General features: G+C 42.9%; 1 long non-coding RNA gene across 1 annotated transcript in view; it reads right to left on the bottom strand.

The window, feature by feature from the left end:
* The window catches only part of LOC135971952 (uncharacterized), a 54,307-nt gene continuing 48,307 nt past the window's right edge, over nt 1-6,000 (bottom strand). Inside the window, exon 4 of the long non-coding RNA XR_010588395.2 lies at nt 1-1,124. This is a non-coding gene — a long non-coding RNA (uncharacterized lncRNA). The remainder of the gene's footprint in view (nt 1,125-6,000) is intronic.

Raw genomic sequence — 6,000 nt, 5'->3', positions numbered from 1 at the left:
TTTGGAAAGGAGAACTTTATTTCTCATAAAAAATTGCAGCCTGCAGGGTGGTCATTGTGAGAGGCTTTGAAGCATAATCTCCAGCCAGAAGCCAGAAACAGGCACTTTAAAGGTTAGAAGAATAAGACAGGAATTGATGCTGAAAAGGGTAGCCAAATATACAGTATTCAATAAGCTATAGGAGGAGTCCTGAATATTTATGAGAGGATAAATGTGCATGTGTAACTGAGCTTCATGCTCCTTCATGGGACCCATGTTCCAAAAATGGCGGCATTAGTGTTATCTGAAAGTGGAGTTTTAGGCCTCCTGATGTCAAAAAGTGAAGCAGAGGACACAAGAGCCCTCACTGTACATTCTCCACAGACTGGCCAAACCACTCCATGGTTGGTGATCTCCTATAAGGAAGAAATGCTGGTTGGTGGTTTTGTTGAAACTGCAAGAGAGGCAGGGCTCAGGCCGTTGGTTGAAATCAAGGGTGGAGTCTTTTGAAAGGACTAGTTTCTGTTTAGTCCTAAGGGAAGAAAGCCTAATGGCAGTTAGCACAGGAGGAAGTACAACAAAGTATGTCTGACCTCCCATCCCATCATGGCCAAGAAAGTTTTCAAGGTTTCTCCGGGGTCCCCTTTGCCAAGAGTGGGTCTGTTCAGTCCAGGTTGGAGACTTAGAATTCTATTTTTATTTGTCACGCCTGAGAGATATTCAAATAGGCTATCACCTGAGGTCAGGAGTTCAAGACCAGCCTGGCCAACATGGTGAAACCCCATCTCTACTAAAAATACACACACAAAAAAAATAATAGCCAGGCGTGGTGGCAGGCCCCTGTAACTCCAGCCACTTGGGAAGCTGAGGCAGGATAATCGCTTGAACCTGGGAGAAGGAGGTTGCAATGAGCCGAGATTGCGCCACTGCACTCCAGCCTGGGTGAGTGAGAGAGATTCGGTCTCAAAAATAAAAAATAAAAAAGTATTGAATAGATGAATGAATGAACAGTAACTAAAGCCATGGGAGTAGAGTCATAGCCTCCGGTGAGTGTGCACAGTGAGCTCTCAAGGCTGAGGATGGAACACTGATGTTTAGAGGCAAGCACAGAGGTGATCCCATGACAGGAACTTCAGAAGGAGCATCTAGAAAAGAGAGAAGGAAAACTAAGTCTCCTGTCAGGAAACATAACATTTCAAGATGTAGAGTGTACAGATTGGTTAAGAGAGATGACTAAAATATGTCCGGTGAATTTAACCTAAAAAATTTTTCAGAGTGATTAGCTTCAGGAAGAAAAGCAAAATTGCACTGTGCTGGGGAGTGACTGGGAGATGAGACTCCAGAGGCTCTGAGAGTAGCAACTCTTTTAAACAGAGAGTTAAGGAATAATTCACCCTCTTTCTTCCCACAAAAAGTAACTTTCACACATCTTATCAAATAGAGATTAATTTGTGTTAAGGAGCTGCTATTAAAATGCAAACACATATTTTAAGAATGGTAAGTTTCATTCACAAGTTAATGGAAATTACTTCAATCAGCTTCACCTATAGGAGAGTACAGCTAAGCACAGTATTTAGAATGTTAGACTCTTGATTGTGGCCTAGAGGAAGGAAACAACTGGAGTCGGAAGTCAAACCTAAGGCAAATTTTGAAGACTCTAAAGGCAGTATAACATATGTATAAAGAAGTGCTATGAAAGAGAAAAGAGACAGAAAGCTATTCTGAAGAGCAAGTCAGCTGGCATTTAAGGAAAGATTTGCTGGTAGGACATGGTGGCTGATATGGTTTGGCTCTGTATCCCCACCTGATACAGTTTGGCTGTGTCCCCACCCAAATTTCAACTTGAATTTTATCTTCCAGAATTCCCACGTGTTGTGGGAGGGACCCAGGGGGAGGTAATTGAATCATGAGGGCTGGTCTTTCCCATGCTTTTCTCATGATAATGAATAAGTCTCATAAGATCTGACGGATTTATCAGGGGTTTCTGCTTTTGCTTCTTCTTTATTTTACTCTTGCCGCCACCATGTAAAAAGTGCCTTTCACCTCCCTCCGTGATTCTGAGGCCTCCCAGCTGTGTAGAAATGTAAGTCCAATTAAACTTCTTTTTGTTCCCAGTTTTGGGTATGTCTTTATTAGCAGCATGAAAATGAACTAATACACCACCCAAATCTCATCTTGAATTGTAATCCCCACATGTAGAGAGAGGGACCTGGTGGGAGGTGATTGGATTGTGGGGGCAGTTCCCTCATGCTGTTCTCATGCTAGTGAATGAGTTCTCACAAGATCTGATAATTTTAAAATGTTTGGCATTCCCCGGCCCTGGCCCTCTCCTGCCACCATGTAAGACATGCCTTGCTTCCCTTTTGTCTTCTGCCATGATTATAAGTTTCCTAAGGCCTCCCCAGCCATAAGGAACTGTGAGTCACTTAAACCTCTTTTCTTTATAAATTACCCAGTCTCAGGTATTCTTTATAGCAGTGTGAAAATGGACTAATACAGTGACTCATGCCTCTAATCCTAGCACTTTGGGAGGCTGAGGCAGGAGGATCGCTTGAGCCCTGGAGTTCAAGACCAGCCTGGGCAACAAGGTGAAACCCCATCTCTACAAAAAATGCAAAAATTAGCCAGGTGTGGTGGTGCAGGCCTGTAGTCCCAGCTAGTTGTGGGTCTGAAGAGGGAGGATCACTTGAGCCCGAGAGGTGGATGTTGCAGTGAGCCAAGATCACACCATTGCACTCCATCCTGGGCAACAGAGCAACTCTATTTCAAAAAAAAAAAAAAAAGAAGAAGAAGAAGAAGAAGGAGGAGGAGGAGGAGAAGGAGGAGGAGGAGGAAAGAAAAGATTTGCCTAGATGTGGTATGAGCCTGAAAATCTGGTTTGTGTCAAATTATTTGGGCCACAAGCCTTCCCTCCAGTCAGGTCCAGTCACCCCAGTTTAGTTTAGTTCAGGCTTTCCAGGAGGTGGCTTCCTTCTGAGTCCTGTCCTTCCTTGATTGAGATGCATAAGGGAGGGAAAAAATACAGTGGTGGGGAGAGAAATAAGAGTTTTTTCTAACGTTAATCCTTATTTTCCTTGTTTTTTCTCTAAACTCACTGTAAGAACGGTGTCTTATTTCTCATCTATCTCCAACACCTAGCTCAGGGTGGAATAATGAATGACTATTTATTAAAATTGAATAAATACACAAATGCAGTTATTAATTAATTCTGAAGTTGGAATTTTTTTCTGTATTTGTGGGATTTGAGGGATGTCATCCCTTAAGCATGTTGTTTTGCTTCACCTGCCAAAAGGAGCAAACAATCAGGGAGCTGTCATTTAATAATACTGCTCGCCCTTGTTCATCTCAAGTAAATGCAATTTAAGATATAGGCTATATGAACAATTAATTATTAAAATCTCTATTATTCATTTATTTTATTGTGCAGTCAGTATTAACTTCACTTAGTTATAAGACTCAAAGACAATAATGTAATCGCTCAACAGCTTCTCCCTGCCCACTGCACAGACAAAACCAATTCACTGAGAACTCAGTATTACAGTAAAGAAAGAGTTTTATTAATGCAGAGCTAGCCAAGTGGTAGGACTGGAGTTATTACCAAATCAGTCTCCCCAAGAACTCAGAAGCTAGGATAATTTGGTGGGCATGAGGTTAGGGAATGGGTGATGCTGATTGGTTGGGGATGAAATCATATTCGTGTAGAAAATGGTCCTTGTGCACTGAGTCCACTTCTGGGTAGGAGCCACGGGACCAGTTGAGTCATGAGTTTCAGGTCCAAGTGGAGTCAGTCAGTTGCTAGAATGCAAAATTCTGAAAAACATCTCAAAAGACTAATCTTAGATTCTACCATAATGATTTTATCTACAGGAGCAATTGGGGAAGTCACAAAATCTTGCGACCTCTGGCCACATGAGTCTTGAGCAGCAAGGGATTATAAAAGGGCAAACTAGGAGACAATGGATGGTTATTGTTTAGCTATACCTACATTTTAGCAGAATTCAGGCCCCTCCCATAATCCTAACCTCTTAGTCTTCCATTGGTTTTACAAAGGCAGTTTTGGTTCCTGAGCAAGAAGGGGGTTAATTTTAAGGAGACATTATTATCATCCTTACTTCAAAATTAAACCATGGTCAGCTTTACCTACACCAAAGAATGAGCAAGGACAAGCAGCCTGTGAAGCTAGAAACAAGATGGAGTCAGCCATGATAGACTTCTCTGTCTTCATCTTTGACAACTTTCAATTATTTAGTTTTCATAAAAATAGTTCATTATTTTTTCTTTATCAAATCAAATCTGATTCCAAATCCCTTCCTCTGCAGTCCAGAGAATTGCAGAACAGCCTTAAGGACTTAGGTTCTTAGTGGTCCCTACTAACATGTCTCTTATTCAAGTCTGCACAATCCCTTGAAGGCAGCGGCTCCATCCCTTCCTGCCATGCCAAATTGGGCCATGTCAGGGGCATTCTCACCAAGAATAGGATCCCAGCAGTCATTCTCCTCTGATGTCTTGCTATATTCTCAGTGGTGAAATAAAGAAGGGAATGGGGAAGTCAAGGATCTTGATTCACTAAGTCAAATTTTACTTCTTGGCTGGGGGCAGTGGCTCACACCTGTAATCCCAGCACTTTGGGAGGCCAAGGCAGGCAGATTGCTTGAACCCAGGAGTTCACGAGCAGCCTGGGCAACATGACAAAACCCCATCCCTACAAAAAATACAAAAATTAGCTGGGCATGGTTGTGCATACCTATAGTCCCAGCTACTTGTGAGGCTAAAGTGGGAGAATCACTTAAGCCTGGGAGGTTGAGGCTGCAGTGAACTGTGATTGTGCCATTGCACTCCAGCCTGGGCAAAAGGGTGAAACTCTGTCTCAAATTTTTTTTTTACTTCTCTAAACTCTTTGAGAAATTAAAGATTTCCATCAGAAACATTAACTGTAGTCATCTCTTTCTTCGTATTCCTAGCTATCATCTTCCAACAAAAAGATGACACAAGAGTCCCCATTGTAGACTTTGAGGCCTTTTAAATCAATGTATTAGATATGTCTTGCTTGTCCACCAGACCCACACCAGAGCATTTTCTACACTGCTCTCTGTTCTGGGAGGATGCCTCTATGGATTATATCAATGGGTCTCCATGCTTTCTGGTTTGATTTTGCCAATGGGGAGCCCTGGCAGAAATTGGAAAGAAGATGGAAAATATGGTCAAGTATTTTGTGAAGGGAAAATCTAACCATGTTTTACCTCTACTCTCACACCACAACAATAATCATCAACACAGATTTCTGTGGCCAATGTGTGGGGATGTTTTCCCTACACCCCAAACAGCAGATACCAGCTGGGTGTCCTCTAATTCAGTTCCAATGCTCAATACCCAGAGATAGTGTCAGATCCTGCAGATTGACAGTTCAGTCCCCAAGACTGCCCCTCCCAACATACTGGTCACAAGTCTGAGCCTCTGGAACTTCTGACTGACCAGCTTCAAGTTGGGATTCCCATGACCCTCTCTTTGGGTTCAATTAATTTGCTGGAGTGGCTCACAGAACTCAGGGAAACACTTCCATTTACCAGTTTATTATAAAGGCTACTGCGAACAATATAGAAGAAGAGAAGTGAAGAGTGAGGTATGAAGGAAGGGGTGCAGAGCTTCCATGCCCTGCACACCACCCACCAGGAACCTTCATGTGTTCAGATCTCCAGAAGTTCACTGAACCCTGTCCTCTTGGGTTTTTTGGGAAACTTCATGTCAGCATCCCTTCCCCCAGGGTCTAGGATGGGACCTTCTCATGGGAGCATCTTAAGGCCCACAATCAGAAAACTGGAGAACGTTAGAGTTCTGCCTTGGGGCAGGTGAAAGGAGGGCTGGAGAAGGTCAGAGGCCTGCCTGTGAGGCCTAACACACCCAACATCATAACAAAGGACTGTAATAAGGGCTATGGGAGTTATAAGCCAGGAGCCCCGGATGAAAACCAATATATATCATCACACCACATATTTATTCCCTGTATTAGTCCGTTTTCACACT

Source organism: Macaca fascicularis, chromosome 7, assembly GCF_037993035.2.
Source record: "Macaca fascicularis isolate 582-1 chromosome 7, T2T-MFA8v1.1".
NCBI lineage: Eukaryota > Metazoa > Chordata > Mammalia > Primates > Cercopithecidae > Macaca > Macaca fascicularis.
This window is presented reverse-complemented; position numbering and strand designations above follow the sequence as displayed.